Here is a 15879-nt window from a genome sequence, read left to right as displayed (position 1 = left end):
TATTTATATAATCAAGGCTCCTTTTCATGGCATATATTTCTATTTCGGCAATGATTTTACATATCCGGTTTCCCTTTTTTATGTCTATGGTTGCTTTTATCACATTGTCAAAACAAATCTTGCTCTTAGGACACCCTGCTCATTCTCAAACACAAAACCATAACACTTAGTCTGATTGGCTGATACAATAGGCGATAATGCTTATAGCACATGTCACTAAAACGTAATCCTTATTCAGCAGCTGTGAGATCGTCTGGTAGGACAGTATAAATGTGCATTTTAGTCAGCTTATTTTTTGTGTGAGGAACTTAATCAACAGTTGTGTCTAAGGGACTGGAAAAATTAATTGAAGGAGCTTGCTACTGAACATTTTTGAAGAAATTTTGTAAGTATCAGTCTATATATCATATTGCAAGAAAACGATATATCTGGCATGGTGTATTTGTGCAGACGATGTTGCATGTTTGTAGTTACCGGTAGATCAACAAAAGAACAGATTGTTCATACAAAACATCACTGTGAAGAGAAAGGTAGGCCGGTTTGCGATTCATAGTGCCGTGCATGTATCTAATATATTTGTTTGTGCAGACGTCTTGGCAAGCTTGATGCTGAATTCACAATCTACATTCATGTCTAGCAACTAAAGAACTAGATTAGAAAGTGCTTACCTTAAATTTAATGTATGCACTGTAAAAAAATTATTGCTAGAAAGCTATCTCGGGTAACTGCAAGTTTCACCACTTTGCGAACGATCTAACCGTTTTTATTTTAACAAGGAAGAAAATATCAATCGAGCCGAAATTGTAAAATTTAACAACGTTATTTATGTCATTACAAATACATAACGTTCAAAATTTGACCTAAATCCAAATAATGTTTCAAAAACTCAAAGTTACTATACACTTTCTAAATTGTAATATATTTTGTGGCATTTTACCAGATTTACCTCACCATGTTTGTGTGGAGATTGCAAATTATAATTATTAGTTAAATCATGTTTCATAACATTGTCCATGGAGGCTACAGCTTCAATCAATTTAGTCTTAGTGGCGATTTGGCACGTCATCTCTTATGAGCCAAACAGTACCCACACACAGACACAAACAATAATAAACCAATCATAACCTACTCCGTGAAATTACAAGCACTTGCAAGAGAGCATAACCCACCCTATTTAAATTGAGGAATAAATGGGCAATTGATATATATTATATCAATTTACTAGAGGTTTTTTATCACAATATTATATATTTGTACTGACGGTTGGCATTGGACACATAAATTAACTCAAATATATTTAATAAGGGCTTTTTCTGCCCCTGTTTTCTTCTTTTATTGGGGGGAGGAATAATTACTTATCACTTTCATGATTATATGTTTCATTGTATTATCAAATATATAAATCACACTCTTTTGCATAAAATATATTTATAAATTTATATTTTATAACAAAATCACGGCCATTGAATATTGGCTGGTTTGGGAAATTGAGCACATAATGCTCCATTTGTTCAACTTTGAAACTAGAAATAATATGTTAGCGCAGGTCTGCTCCAAGAATAAATGTCTACTGATTGAGTATTTATTGTGAATTTTTTTTTTTTTTTATTACGGTTGTGCTAATCACAAAATACTAAATAATCCTTCAATTCTACCGTCTAGGCAACGCTGTAATTTCCACTGTTGCACAGTACCTGCTACCTGTTAACAATTATAACCTTATTTTCTTCATTGCGCTAAATTATTTTTGCTAATGTTTTACTAAAAAAAAAAAAACAAGAAGAAAACGCTTAGATCGTTTGGAAACAATAGTTTTGATTCTATTCTTTATTTATTTATTATCTGTAAATTTCCGTGGACTGGCGATGTTTTGAAGGGGCGCTCAAGGGGGCATTTGGAACCGAAAGTAAACAGAGACTCAGTGGAGTAAACATTACCTGGAATTGTATTTTCCACAAAAGCATGTTGTGAAACTATAGGTTAAGTACATATATATTATTTATGTCATAAAGAAATTAAAGAGATTAAATAGTTTTGTTTATTTCAATCACAACACTTAACCGTTTAATTTCTCTGTGCGTTATCCGCAATATTGTAGTGCATTTCCTTACATGCGACCTATTAATGAAGCTGGCAATTTTCACATGGAGGAAACAATCGTAACCAGCGTATATTTCATTATATTGTATTAACTCTATCTTTCCCCATATTGTAACAACATTTATTCTTGGAAAATCGAACATGAACTAATCAAACAACAAAGAACCATCTACAGTTATAAAAATCAGCTTGCTAAAAATGTGTTTTCAGCATTATATACACAGTATTTTTTAATGGCTTACACCTCTCAATTGCTAAAGCGATGACATACCACACAGACTACCTGGCTTGAAGTCCTCCAAATATTTCTTTTTTCTTCTTTCTTTTTTAATTGAATATGCATAACATAATGAACTGTCCATTTACTGATTTGAAACCATTTAATTATCTGTTCAGTTTTCACAACCCAAATAAATTAATGCACACTCAAAACGGTATGAATTCAGTTATATGAACCTCAATCATTTACAAATAATTTTATTTTTAAGTTCCTAAAGTGTACTAGTTTTATGGGTATGATATTCATCTGAAAGGAAACTGGAGCAGAGTGGCCAAGAAATTGTTTTGTAGTGGAACCAGTGATTACTATTTCATGGTTACTTAGTATATTTTTATATATGTTTGTTGATGCTAAATATTTTAAGACTTAACAATTTCCTAATCACTCCTCCACAACAAGACAAATTGGTTTTTCACTTACATAAATTTTAATTTTACTAATAAATCAATGCTTTTTCTAGCAGTTGGTGAAATTAGAGCTACACAGTTTGTTTCCAAACAGTGGGAAACATGTCCCACGATCAGAATGGAAGCTGAAGTAACTGAATTGATGTACGGATTGTTAATTGAAAAGGATACTAGTATCATTCCTAATCCCCCAACCAGCAAAACTAAAATTAAACAAAACAAGTTTGGTCAATCTATTTATCTAGATACTGCATATGTATTGCAATGACACATTTTGTTTAGTTCATTAAATATGAACCTCATAACTTTATACACTCACTGATTATAGCAACTGAAAATCATAAATATAATAGCATTTACAGATGGAAATCTTTTATTCAAAGAACATACTGCTTGAATATTAATACCACTACTATGACTACTAATGCTATTTAAAATACTACTACTACTACTACTACTACTACTACTACTGACCGTCCTGGCGACCTAGTGGTTAGAGCGTCCGCCTCGGATGCGGGAGGTCGTGAGTTCGATCGCTGGCCGAGTCATACCAAAGAGTTTCAAAAATGCTACTATCAGCTGTCCCGCTAGGCGCTCCGCATTAATAGGTTATTGTTAGGACTGGTCAGCCTGGTGTCAGGATAATGTGACTGGGTGGGACATCATGCTACATGTCTGCGGCATGATGCCGCAGTGCTAGACATCACTATATACTGTCACATTGCAGACATCGTAGCGATATGACTGAGACATTGCTAAATCTACGTTAGAAATCCAAATCACACACACACACACACACACACACACACACACTGCTACTACTACCACAATTACTTCTACTACTACTAATAATAATAATGATAATAACACTAACAATAACAGTATAAATAATAATACTAATAGAATGTCGGCCTACTTGTTTTTAAAAGGGAAGCCAGCATAGGGGCGGATCTCGCTAACCATAAAACATATCACGCATACAATACATTCAGAGCAAAATAATTCTGAAATAAATAAGTTTGGGATGTAACATGGCATAATAGATGACCCAAGAATTAATAATTTAAAACATGAATTACGATAATTAATACATACTAAGCCGAGATATTTCCGTTTAAATAATATTCATAAAATATGTTCTTGCTCCATTCCTTCAAAAACTGATTAGAAGGAAGTCGCACGCTCTTTGTATCGTTATATACTAATTATGACTGCCAAAGTTAATATTTACAAACGTATGAGAGGCATCAAACTAATGAGACTTTATTCAGATACGACAATTTGGCGTATCTACTAAAATACTTGAAATGATGCGATAAAAGGCCCACAAACAATGCAGCTTCAAATTCCGTCAACATGTAGTTCTCACAGACATTTGTTTGTGTGTTAAAGAATATATGGGCATCAAAATAATGTTGTTAATGTCCCAGTCTGTGAAATAACCCATTTGTCATTGCAGAGTGTAGTAGTTTTATAAAGACAAATATAACATATTGCGAATTCCATTTGGAAAGCTCCAACTTAACTAATGAAGCCCTGCAGTCTGTAACAAAATAGTTTGAAAACTTTTCAACAACAGATATTAAATCAATTTTACAAAATGTGAGTAAGCTAATTAAAACATTCATATTTTAACTGTGATGTTCCTTCTTCCTTATCTGATAATGACTATTTCCACCTTGTATGGCTTGAAATTAATCAATTCCTGTAACCGAATAAGGTTAAAATCCTGGTTCAATATGACAACTTGCTTGAATAATCCCAAATTGTACTTAAAGATGGATGCATCCACTGGTGACATGAATTAATTCCCCTGGATATCGGTTGACTATCTGCATGTCATCGTTATGGGCATTTATCAGTTCAAACCGTATCATGATGTTTCCATTGTTATGGCATCCTATTTGTATGATATCGTGGAAAAGAGAATGATAATACATAACAGTTGCCAGATTAAGGCCTTCCTGGCCCTCATCACTTAAAATATTATAGTACCCAGCCCCAGTATGAAACGTGAAATTTAAAAAAATATCAAAAGCTGAAAAACGATGGAAAATACCAGTGTTGTGACCATTCCAAATCAAAACATTCGTACATTCAGATCGAAATAATCATATGTAATTCATTTAATTTTAACAGCAGAAAATAATTATTTTTCCTGGTGGCTTTGTTGGGCTGGTGCCGTAAGCACATACTTAGTGTACTTAATGGGTAATCTGGTACTGTAAGTACCACATTAAAATGAATACAAAAAGGTATATTTTAAGACATAGTCATAAATAATTTGACATTTTGTGTCCGTGTTTTACTGAATAGTTATTTTTAATGCTTTTTATTCTCTCGTTGATGACTGTGCAGTCATTGCAAGTTCTGACTGGCCTCCCCCCTGTGTCCCTAGGAGAGATCAAAAATTAAATACACAACAATGGCAATTACAGTAACAGTTGCTCGCCTCAAATGTTTAGACAGCAGGAGTGTATCACCCCTGTGTCATATTGTGGGGGTATGAGTGGGGACGTTACAATCATCAGAATTTGCGATTAGTGTTAGCTAACTGCCACCGTTAGGTAATATATGTTTAATGAGTGCATTTATTTTAAATGTATCAGATGATTCGTCGTCTATTGCTGTAACTGCATATATTTTCTATTTAAAATCTCTGAACCTCGAAGTTATTTAGAAAACATTATGGCGAGATATTCGTATGATTATCTCGCAGAAATAAGGACAGGCATGTCGGTCTACTATAGTGACCATGTATGCATAGTATACAGTACTTAAAATATGTATGGACACAATTTGCTGCCGAAACCTAAGTCAAATTAATATAGTCAAAGTAATAATGTGACTAGCTTTACTTTAGTGGTATATATGAACACATATTCATATAACGTTATTTTATTCATTCAATTTTTTCTATACGTTTTTGAATTTCTTCATTAACCCCATCGATGTCCCCCAGTGTTGCGTCCCTACATGGAATTGAATATACATCTGCATAGGAGAGAGAGAGAGAGAGAAAGAGTATAGTCATATGTAGCTACTTTAAACAATGAAAATGTGCAAAAATACTTCGACTCTCGTCCAAGTTTATGTGCAAACGTGTTCCCAAAATCGACTTGGAAGTTGCATTCATCATACATATCCTCGAATCTTTCACGATGTAGATAACCATAGTTTCAGACTATAAGTGGTGGTAAGTGGCATTTGCACAACTAATACTAATATGTGTTGCCATTTGCTCAGTATAGGTATATTTTTTTTTATAAACGTGTACATTCTCCCATTTCAAACGCAGCCGCTTGCAGTGTAATGCAGTATTTCCCCGTTCGTTTAAAAATAGACACTGATTTTCTAGAGAGTACAATACCTATTGTCAGTGTTTCGTCCCTGTATTCTCCAATGCCATTGCTTCAAAAACATATTTCATATTTTATCAAAAGTCCATTAAAAGTGCTGAACCAATAGTGTTTTCTTTTTTTTAATGTCCATATTATATAGTTACAGATGAATATACAGTTTATAAATACATTATAGTTTGACTATAGGCTACCTCAAGGCGTGTGGAAGACAACGTATTTATATAATGTTTTGCTTCTAAAAGTTGAGATACAGTAGTGTGTGTTATGTAGAAATGAACATATAAGGATAAAAGTACACGAATACATATCAAACAATTGTTATTTTCAGTGAAGGTAACAAAACCTTACATTCGTCTAAAGAACGAATTTATAGGCCCCTGTTAATATTTCCTTTACAAGCATAACATTCAATAATATCAAACAATAATTTAAATGATTCAATAATAATAAACATCATTCAATAATATTAAACAATATTTTATTGATGAACTGTTTTATATTTTATGATTAAGTACTTTTTGTAAATATACTTCAGACGCAGTTTTCAGTTGACGTATAAGTTCGTTATTATTCGTTTCTCTACTTTTAGATATTGAGTTGCAAAATCCACCATTGTCAATATAAAGCGGTGGCAGTTCTATGCAACAGGTTAAAGTGGAAGAAAATGGCATGAACAGATTGTCATTCATATCCATTGTTATTCTACTGGGGCTACTGGAATGCGCCCTTTATCGACTGTGTTTAGCAAATGTCACACAATTGAAAATATTATTTAACATATGCAGCCACCGAAAGCTAATGGAAAGATTATTCTTCCCTATCATAGTTCCTTTTATACGTAATTGTTGACCCATAATACAGTATGTAGGACATTATATTGTGAACAAGCAGGTAATAATATTTGCGAAATTCACTCTTGCGTTGATTTGTTCGTAAAAAAAAGATGGTGTAACAACACATTCTTCACCTGGTAGCTGATTACATGTGTCTTTGTGTCCCTACGCTCACTTATATTTACCTTAGGTATTCATGCAGGTAGCATAATATCGGTGTTTTTAAACTACTCGAGTTTTTAGATTGTCATCCAGGTGAGAGAAAAAAACCGTCGGATTCTATAAGGGAAGTATTTGTGTTTCCCTTATTGCTACCCGAACGCGTGTCTATACTGGGGACGCAATGTCCTGATATGCATGAATGGGCACAGTATTATCGGTGACCTCAGTATTAACTAAGATAAGATCGACATTGGGCTTATTGATTACACACACCTTTATTTTGCCCTTGACATACAAAGGTATATATCGATATTTCTGATATAGGGAATTTTTCAACTGAACCGGAGAACGTGACACAAAAGGCCGTATCTCTGATATATTCATTAGCGTGCACTGATGATTTGCGTGTCCCCATTTTGGTGCACTCAGTGTCTGTACTAAACATATGGTACTCGGGAGTGATCTTAAACCGTCATGTTCCTTAGTTTCAAGTACGGGTAGATAATAGTCACATTCTTATGATGATTTTCTTTTCCGTTTGTGATTCGCTGAAACCCAGGGCATCTATCACAAGGACCCGTAATAATTCCATTGTTAACAATAACTGTTTTATTACAGTCCATTTCAAAATGTCCTGGCTGATTACACTTATAAAGTGCATTCAAGCTATAATTGATCATATCAGCCTGGTTTGTTGTACTGTAAGGTGTTGTAGACCAGAATATGTAGGATGTTGCACTTGCGCTATGGTGATACGGATAACCCCTTGCACCTCTGTGGCCAAACGTTTTATTTTTAAATTTAGACTTGTGTTGGACGGCATACAGAGTGAATACGGCTGTTTTTGAATCTTTGGCTAACGGTTCGTTAGAGTGGGCCTCACATATTTGTCGGCAGTTACTATCATGTCAGGAAAGTTACCGAACTGGTATTCCCCTGTGTAAGTGAATAATTAATTAAGGGAACTATCTTAAAAATTGCCTTAGCAAAATCAATGTCTGGACCACCGTAGTAAGAAAAGGGCTACAATCTATAAAATGACGAGCGCAGATGATTTTTGTTTATGTCAAGTTAAGTCAATCTGACCAAAGGATGAGAGAGGAAGAGGGGGTTAAAGTTAAACTGACCACAGAGAGAGAGAGAGAGAGAGAGAGAGAGAGTGAGAGAGGGAGAGAGTTTTAAAGTCAAGCCAACCAGGGTGAGAGAGAGAGTTTATGGTCGGTGTTACTGTTACCAAATTAGAATAATGACTTAAATCAACTGTAATTATATTAAAATATTTTAATTACCCCTTGTTTGTTCGTCATTTCCCTCAGTTTATATTCCAAATTAATTGCCATGCATTGGTAGGTTAATGCTAAGCATTTATATAAATGGCGTAGCTAACCAAGTGTTTGAAATGCTATACTTTTATCACTGAGACCATATTTCATGTTTAAATCATAAGTGTATATTATATCGACTTAAACAATGTGAAGATCAATCGAAACTGAAAAAAATAAATATATATGTATATATATATATATGTATATGATATAAAAGTTAATGATTACATATATATATATATATATATATATATATATATATATATATATATATATATATATATATGTGTGTGTGTGTGTGTGTGTGTGTGTGTGTGTGTATTTGTGTATGTGTGTGTACAATATGTACGCTGTATCAATGGTACACCACTCGTTGTATATATGTTTTCATTAAAATCTAACTCGTGGTATATCATTGATACAGCGTACATGAAAGAGAGAGAGAGAGAGAGAGAGAGAGAGAGAAAGAGAGAGAGAGACCATGACTAGCACTTGTCCCATTTACAGACATATCAATTGTATGTCGATTAGATGAACGTATTGTCAGTTCTAGTCACAACAGACAAGGAAATCTAATATCCTGTCATTTGTATTACAAAAATGCCAAAAACAATCAGAGTAGTCCTTACTTTGTTGGCAAATGTAGTTTTAAGATCCCACTGAAAACTATGTACCTATGATATTGTACTGTACTTACACACACAGGATATATTCAAATGTAGATATGCACTGTAGCAAAATACATTTGTTGACATTGTGATTAGCTCCCAAAGCTAGCCTATTATGTATTATAATCACACGAGGCCTATGTTTGCTTAATAATACCATAAACTGTAGAAAATGATATGTTAAGAACAAAAGCTAGCTGGAACATTTTCATCAGGGAACAAACTTTCTTAGGCCTCCGACATTAACACAATGACGTTGCCATCTTAAGTGGATTATAAAATGTCAATGCCCGGAAAATATACAAAATTTGGTGGCCGCATCTTGATTATTATATTGTGAGGTATCCTGGAAAATCGTAAGGATAAAAAAGACAATCACAGATAGTATCATTATTTATGGTTTTACAAGAAATAATTAACCAGCAAGTTCAGGAATTGTCACTGAGATCCCATGAATGAAACCAAGCTCACGTGCATTTGAATATATGTGATGGGATAAACAGACTCAAGAAGACAATGGGCTTTATCTGGCAGTGAGTCTTACAGCTACTAGGATCTGGAATTCCATATTATAACATGCACATGGACTCACTAGAAAATGTTTTGCGCTTTAATGATCAAATACAGTTTTAAAAGTGCAATTGACACATTTTAGAATAAAACACGGGTATAACCCGGAAAACTGGAATGAACACTTGGCAATGCTTAATGATTGCTTATCAGCTGTTCAGGATTCCGCATATTTCACTCGAAACTTAATGACGAAGAGATAATACGATAGCCGATTGAAATGCGAACGGTTCAAACCTGGTTATTTCGTTTGCGTTTATGTTAGAGAAAATAATTGCAGTACTTGGAAGGGTGATTTCAAGTTGTTAAACGACTGAGTATGTGACATACAACGTTCTGTGCGGGTAATGTAGCTAAAAGCAAGTGATTCGTGTGAAGAGAATGAAATCCTATGCACATCCAAGTCAAGATGATGTCGATAAGCAAGACAACGCTAGCTACATAATCTCTATGATCAATCAGGAATTAATGGTCTACCTTGACCTTAATTTAAGGAAAGTAGTTCATTGGAAAACCTTTAACAAACTATCCAAGGTAGACATCAAATAGGACGCCCTGGATGGTGACTGTTTAAGAAAGAAACCTTAATTCTAAAATTTGTACAAGACATAACAAATATCAATCAAGGAAATTAAATCAAGTGCTAGAAGTTAAATACGTTAACCTAAGATAGTACTTATCAGAAATACTCGACTGGAAGTACAGCGCGTGACGATACATTTAGAACTCTTGAATAGTGTTATTGGGCTTACTTGTGCAGGAAAAGAATTTCAATCACAACTCTATTGTTTGTGTGATATCTAGTCATGTAGAATAATGTTTCAGAGTTAGAAAATGAAACACTTTCTATTTATAGTGTGGTGACACACTTATTCGGAAGTCTGGGTAATTTGTCGCAGGGTACCTTTGTTGACAGTGTAATTATTTCCCAAATCTAGCCTTTTAAGTGAAAGATTTCATACAAGGTGATTGTTCGTCGAATAGCACGATAAACTGGAGAAAATAATCTGATAAAAACAGAAGATACCTGGGAAATATTCATTGTTATCTGCTTCATAAATGAAATTAATCTCCTGGCAATGTAGGCTGCGGTTGTAAAATATCTCTTTCAGGAAATTATGCAGGGATGATAGAGGCAGTAGAGTAAATCTATAAGTTTGTTACCGTAAAAGAAAATTAATGGTAAGATATTGAACAGGTTATATGATACAGACGATATCGTGCATGAATACAAATAAAAGAAGCATTTAATTTGCAGGATATATCGCAAATAAAATCTGAAAGACAGGTTTCTGTACGATATATACGGACACATAATTTGACTCATTAGACTAGTTATTATAGCTTACTCCCTTTCTAAATGAGGCCACAAATTGTAATAAATACCTTCCGTAGTAATTGAAGTAAGAATATTCATTATATGAATGAAATCTATCTGATTAATGATATATTCAGATCCCAAACTGCTATATTATCTTTGCTGTATGGTCCACACACATATGCGTACTTTCACATCTTCCAAATATATCCAAATACACGAAATAATCCAAACATAATATCTAACTGATACCAAAGTACATCCACATATCTTTATCATACTTACCACTTATAAGTGTGCAATATACACATGCATACACATTTGCGACAGGTGACCAAGTGATTTAAAGTGCTCACCATTACCTATAACTGCCATCTCATCTCTGACCTCATTGGTTCGAGTCTCGGCTACGGTCAATATTGGAATGTGAGACAGTTTGTCAGTTGCTTCTCCTTGGGTAGGTGGTTCTTACAGGGGTTTCCCATGGTTCTTTCCTGTACCAGTCATACTTGCCGCCATGATTTACTTACATTCCACTGCGACGTGGCGTTAAACCGAAATAAACAACATATTCGACTTGTGTATCCTAGTTATTCTCATTTTCATTTTATAATAAAGTGTTTAAATGCCCTGTCTGTATCAATGAACAATAAAAAATGTACAGCTGTGCTTTTCACGGTTTTCCAATGAAAGCAGTACGCAGCAATGTTGCAGGGTCAAAACTATATTATAAACAGTTCGTGAAGAAAATAACTCAAACACAGTGTAGTCGATTAAGCCTTTGTTATTGTATTTTACTTGGCAAGGATAGGTATATTTCTTCAGGATGTAAAACATCGCTACATAATTTACACAAATGGAATTATGGTTATACGTGCAACGAGTCATGCACATATTCACGTATTTTGAATATTGCATGGAGGTGCCTTTATCTTATGACCATCAAACAGTTGGCTTAAGTACTGTATTTCAAATATTATGATATAATTACTTGTTATTTTTCTCTAAATTATGTCCAATTAAACGACCATTTTTTTCTTCTTCAACACTAGATTTTAAATACTAGGTAACTATTGCTATCTGGAATGTTTCCTAGGCGCAAGCTCCTGTTTCGTCAATTGTTACTTTGTCAACTGACTTTGTTTTCCTTTACTTAAACGTTGGTTGTTTTTAATCTTCGGTGAACAATTGTTCTCAATTGTCAAAAGAGGTAAATAACGAGAACGATATACCAAACTCCTTGATGATTGTGTGCAATGTTCTCTTTTGTGACACGGAATACATGCCGTAAATGAAACATAATTCGAACAGAGGAAAGGCATATACGTGGTAACCTTAAAATGAGATTATGGAACAAGTCCAACATGAACCTTATCAGTTATAATTCTCAAACGTCCCGAATATCTCTGAAAATGATTGTCGATTTGTATTTTATGACCTCTTGACCCCTCGTTGGAACCTTAGTTATAGTCTTCGTGTATTTTCGAAAGAAGCTCGCAGCTTCTCAGCTTGACTTTTATGCATTTGAGTTGCTCAGCCGATAACATTAAATTTCCCTAACTTGTACTCTGGAAATTAGGCTCGTTGATAAACATACGCAACAGTCTCCATCGTAATAGTAAATAGTAAATCACCAGCTTCAAAGCATGCAATTGTTCAGCCCCGATGACCCGTAATGAAATCTGTACAACTAATCGGTCTCAAATAGGTTGTGCGATATGAATAACCAAGGTGAGTGTTAATGTTTGATTCGGATGATCGTAAATCACAAATGCTATCAGATCGAGGGCAATCTTTAATGGCTGCATCAACAATGACTAGCCCTCACTGCCTATGTCCATATCATCGGGATTGATCCATAGAAATTCACCTGCTGGTATCACTTGCATAATCGCTCAACCTACATGTTGCGGTTAAAGTCGGGAAGACCGATTAGTTATACAAATTCCTGTGAGTCATCCGGGCTGAACAATTATATGTTTTGTCGCTTGAGATGAAAGCCGCCGTCGCAAAGTTGAGACTGTTGCATATGTTTATCAACGAGCCCAATTTCTAGAGTTCACGTTACTGAAATTGAATATTATCGGCCGAGCAACCCACAATCCAGATAGCAAGATTTACCTAGTATTTAAAACTAAGTCTTGAAAAAAATGAATTCCATCGAAATAAATTCGACATGATTTAAAGACAAATGGCATGTAATTATGTCATAATATTTGCAATACAATACTTGAGCAAATTTTGTGATGGTCTTAAACGAAAGGCAACTTCATGCAATATTAATGAAAATGAGAATAAATAGGATACACAAGACGAATATCTTGCTGATTTGGGTTTAACGCCACGTCGCAGCGGAATATAAGTTAATCATGGCGGCAAGTATGACTGGTAGGGGAAAGAACCATGGATAACACCAGTAAGAACCACCTGCCCAAAGGGAAGCAGCTGACAAACTGTCTCACATTCCAATATTCTCCGTAGCCGAGACTGGAACCAATGCGCCCAGAGGTGAGATGGCAGTTATAAGTAATGGTGAGCACTTTATATCACTTGGTCACAAGTCGAGAATGTATATGCATGTGTACAAGTGTTAACTATGATAATGATATGTGGTCGTACTGTGATATCTGATCTTATATTAGGAATATTTCGTTTATTTGGATATGTTAGGAAGATATGAAAGTACACATATGTGTATAAACCACATGACAAAGATAATATTGCAGTTTGAGATCTGAATATAGCATTAATCATATAAATTTTATTCATTTAAAAATTGAATTAAAAACTAAGCAAATGTTGTCATGAATATTCTTACCTTAACTACTGTATAATGTATTTATTACAGATGTGTGACCACCTCTTTTTGAAAAGGGGTAAGCTATATTACCGAGTCTAAAGAGTCGAATTATATGTCCGTTTATTTGAGATATAATCTGAAAATTAAATGCTTCTTTTCTTTTCTACATGCACGATAGCGTCTGTATCATATAACCTTTTCGTGATCTTACAATTAATGTATTATAATGTCACAAACTTCTAGCTTTACTGTATGTATACTCCCTATGTAATTTCATGAGGGTGATATTTTACAACTTCAAACTGCATGACAAGGAGATTAATTGTATTTTTAAACCATATAACAATGAGTATTCCCCAGTTACCTTCTGTTCTTTTTAGGTTATGTTCTCCAGTTTATCGTGCTATTAGACCAGCAATCACCTCTCATGAAATCTTTCACTTAACAGGCTAGTTTCTGGATCTAATTACAGTGTCAACAAAGGTACCTGGCTACAAATTACTCAGACTTCCGAATAAGTGCGTCTCCATAATATAAATAATATGTGTTTCGTTTTTAAACTCTAAAACAATATTATGCATGACTAAATATCACACAAGCAATATAGTTGTAACGTCTTCTGCACAATTAAGCCCAATAACACAATTCAAGAGTTCTAAATGTATCGTCACGAGCTGTATTCCCATTCGAGAATGGCCGAAAAGTACTATCTTAGTTTAACGTTTTTCACTTCTAGCACTTCATTTAATTCCCTTAATTGAGATGTGTTGTGTTTCGTACAACTTTTAGAATTAAGGTTTCTTTCTAAAACACATATTCTTTCCATCATCCATTTATTCTGAGCCACGCTAGCTCAGATGGCAAAAAGTAGGACTCGTGCTTTCATAAAGAAGGACGATATTATGATCATCACCTCCATAGGTAATGCATTAGTGGCTAACTAGTTTTACTTGATACATCAACGCGACAGCTTGCTGATTCCAATAAATGCATAAATGTATTTAGACGGAAGCACATGATGGAGTTTGTAAAGAAGATCATGTATCAAAACTTTAGCTATGCTAATATAAAAGAGCGAACAGTTGATCGATCTCGCCATAATCATCCACAAAAGGGGAAACAATCGTACAATTTATGACATCTGAAACTGTTTTTTTTTTAATAGGTATTATTACTGACTACGCTTTGCTTGGACTACATTATTTATTTCATAATACTATAGTATAATAGTAGCATTTATAATACTTGTTACGTTCGACCTAAGAATTAATGTACGCATTTGATGTTTTCTTTAAACTTAAACTTAGCTTATCAAAATCATTATCATTTTTAACGGGTTATCCCTCTGAAAACCTTTGATTATGTATTTATCATTGTGCAGCTCATGATAATGAAAGGTTTTGATAATTGACTTTTTGAAATATATTAGTTTATATAGTTTACGACACCCAAATATTAACTTAATAACAGACAAATGTTCATTTTTAGTTAGAATAAATGTCACTACACAATCTGAATACATGTAATCAACCGTTGCTAATTAATATTGATGAGCAAGTTCATTAATACAGCTAAAGTTTGCTATAACATCACTAAATGCCTCTATGCCTAATGTTTGTACTCTGGCATCCTAGGCGTCATTTCATGTATCCGAAGTTGAAAACCTTGTTGGTATACCTCTCTCCATAGACGATATACCACATTTGACGGAACCATGCACTTTTGTATTAATTACGTTTGTGATAGAAACCCACATTATCCCACTTCCTTGAAACAGGAACATCTTATCGAAGAGATATTAGATAGAACACACAGTTGGTGACTCCGCTCAGGATTTCGCCGCATGCTTCAGCGGTTATTTGGAAACATGGATTGAAAAGTCGGATATAGAACATGCTCATGAAGGTTTCAATGATTTGACATTGCTAGATCAATTGTTTGACCTTTCCACTTACATAGGTGAAAATCAGTTCAGTAATTTTCATGACATGCTAGTAATTGCCGCCAAATACGCGAGACCTACTCTAAGGAACCGTTAGACAATGATTCAAAAT

General features: G+C 34.3%; 1 protein-coding gene across 4 annotated transcripts in view; it reads left to right on the top strand.

Annotated features, from left to right (window-relative positions):
• Positions 1-230: 230 nt before the first annotated feature.
• The window catches only part of LOC149786741 (uncharacterized), a 71141-nt gene continuing 55492 nt past the window's right edge, over positions 231-15879 (top strand). For 3 of the 4 annotated variants that reach the window (XM_089977251.1, XM_089977250.1, XM_089977248.1), the window contains exon 1: positions 232-385. The gene's annotated coding sequence lies outside the window, so the exon portion shown is untranslated. Of the gene's footprint in view, positions 386-15879 lie in introns of all 4 variants that reach the window. The other variant, XM_089977249.1, reaches the window with a different exon arrangement.

The sequence above is a fragment of the Sinohyriopsis cumingii genome, chromosome 12 (genome assembly GCF_028554795.1).
Source record: "Sinohyriopsis cumingii isolate HCF-2022 chromosome 12, ASM2855479v2, whole genome shotgun sequence".
NCBI classification, from domain to species: domain Eukaryota; kingdom Metazoa; phylum Mollusca; class Bivalvia; order Unionida; family Unionidae; genus Sinohyriopsis; species Sinohyriopsis cumingii.
Note: the sequence above shows the minus strand (reverse complement) of the source record. Positions and strands in the feature narration are given on the sequence as shown.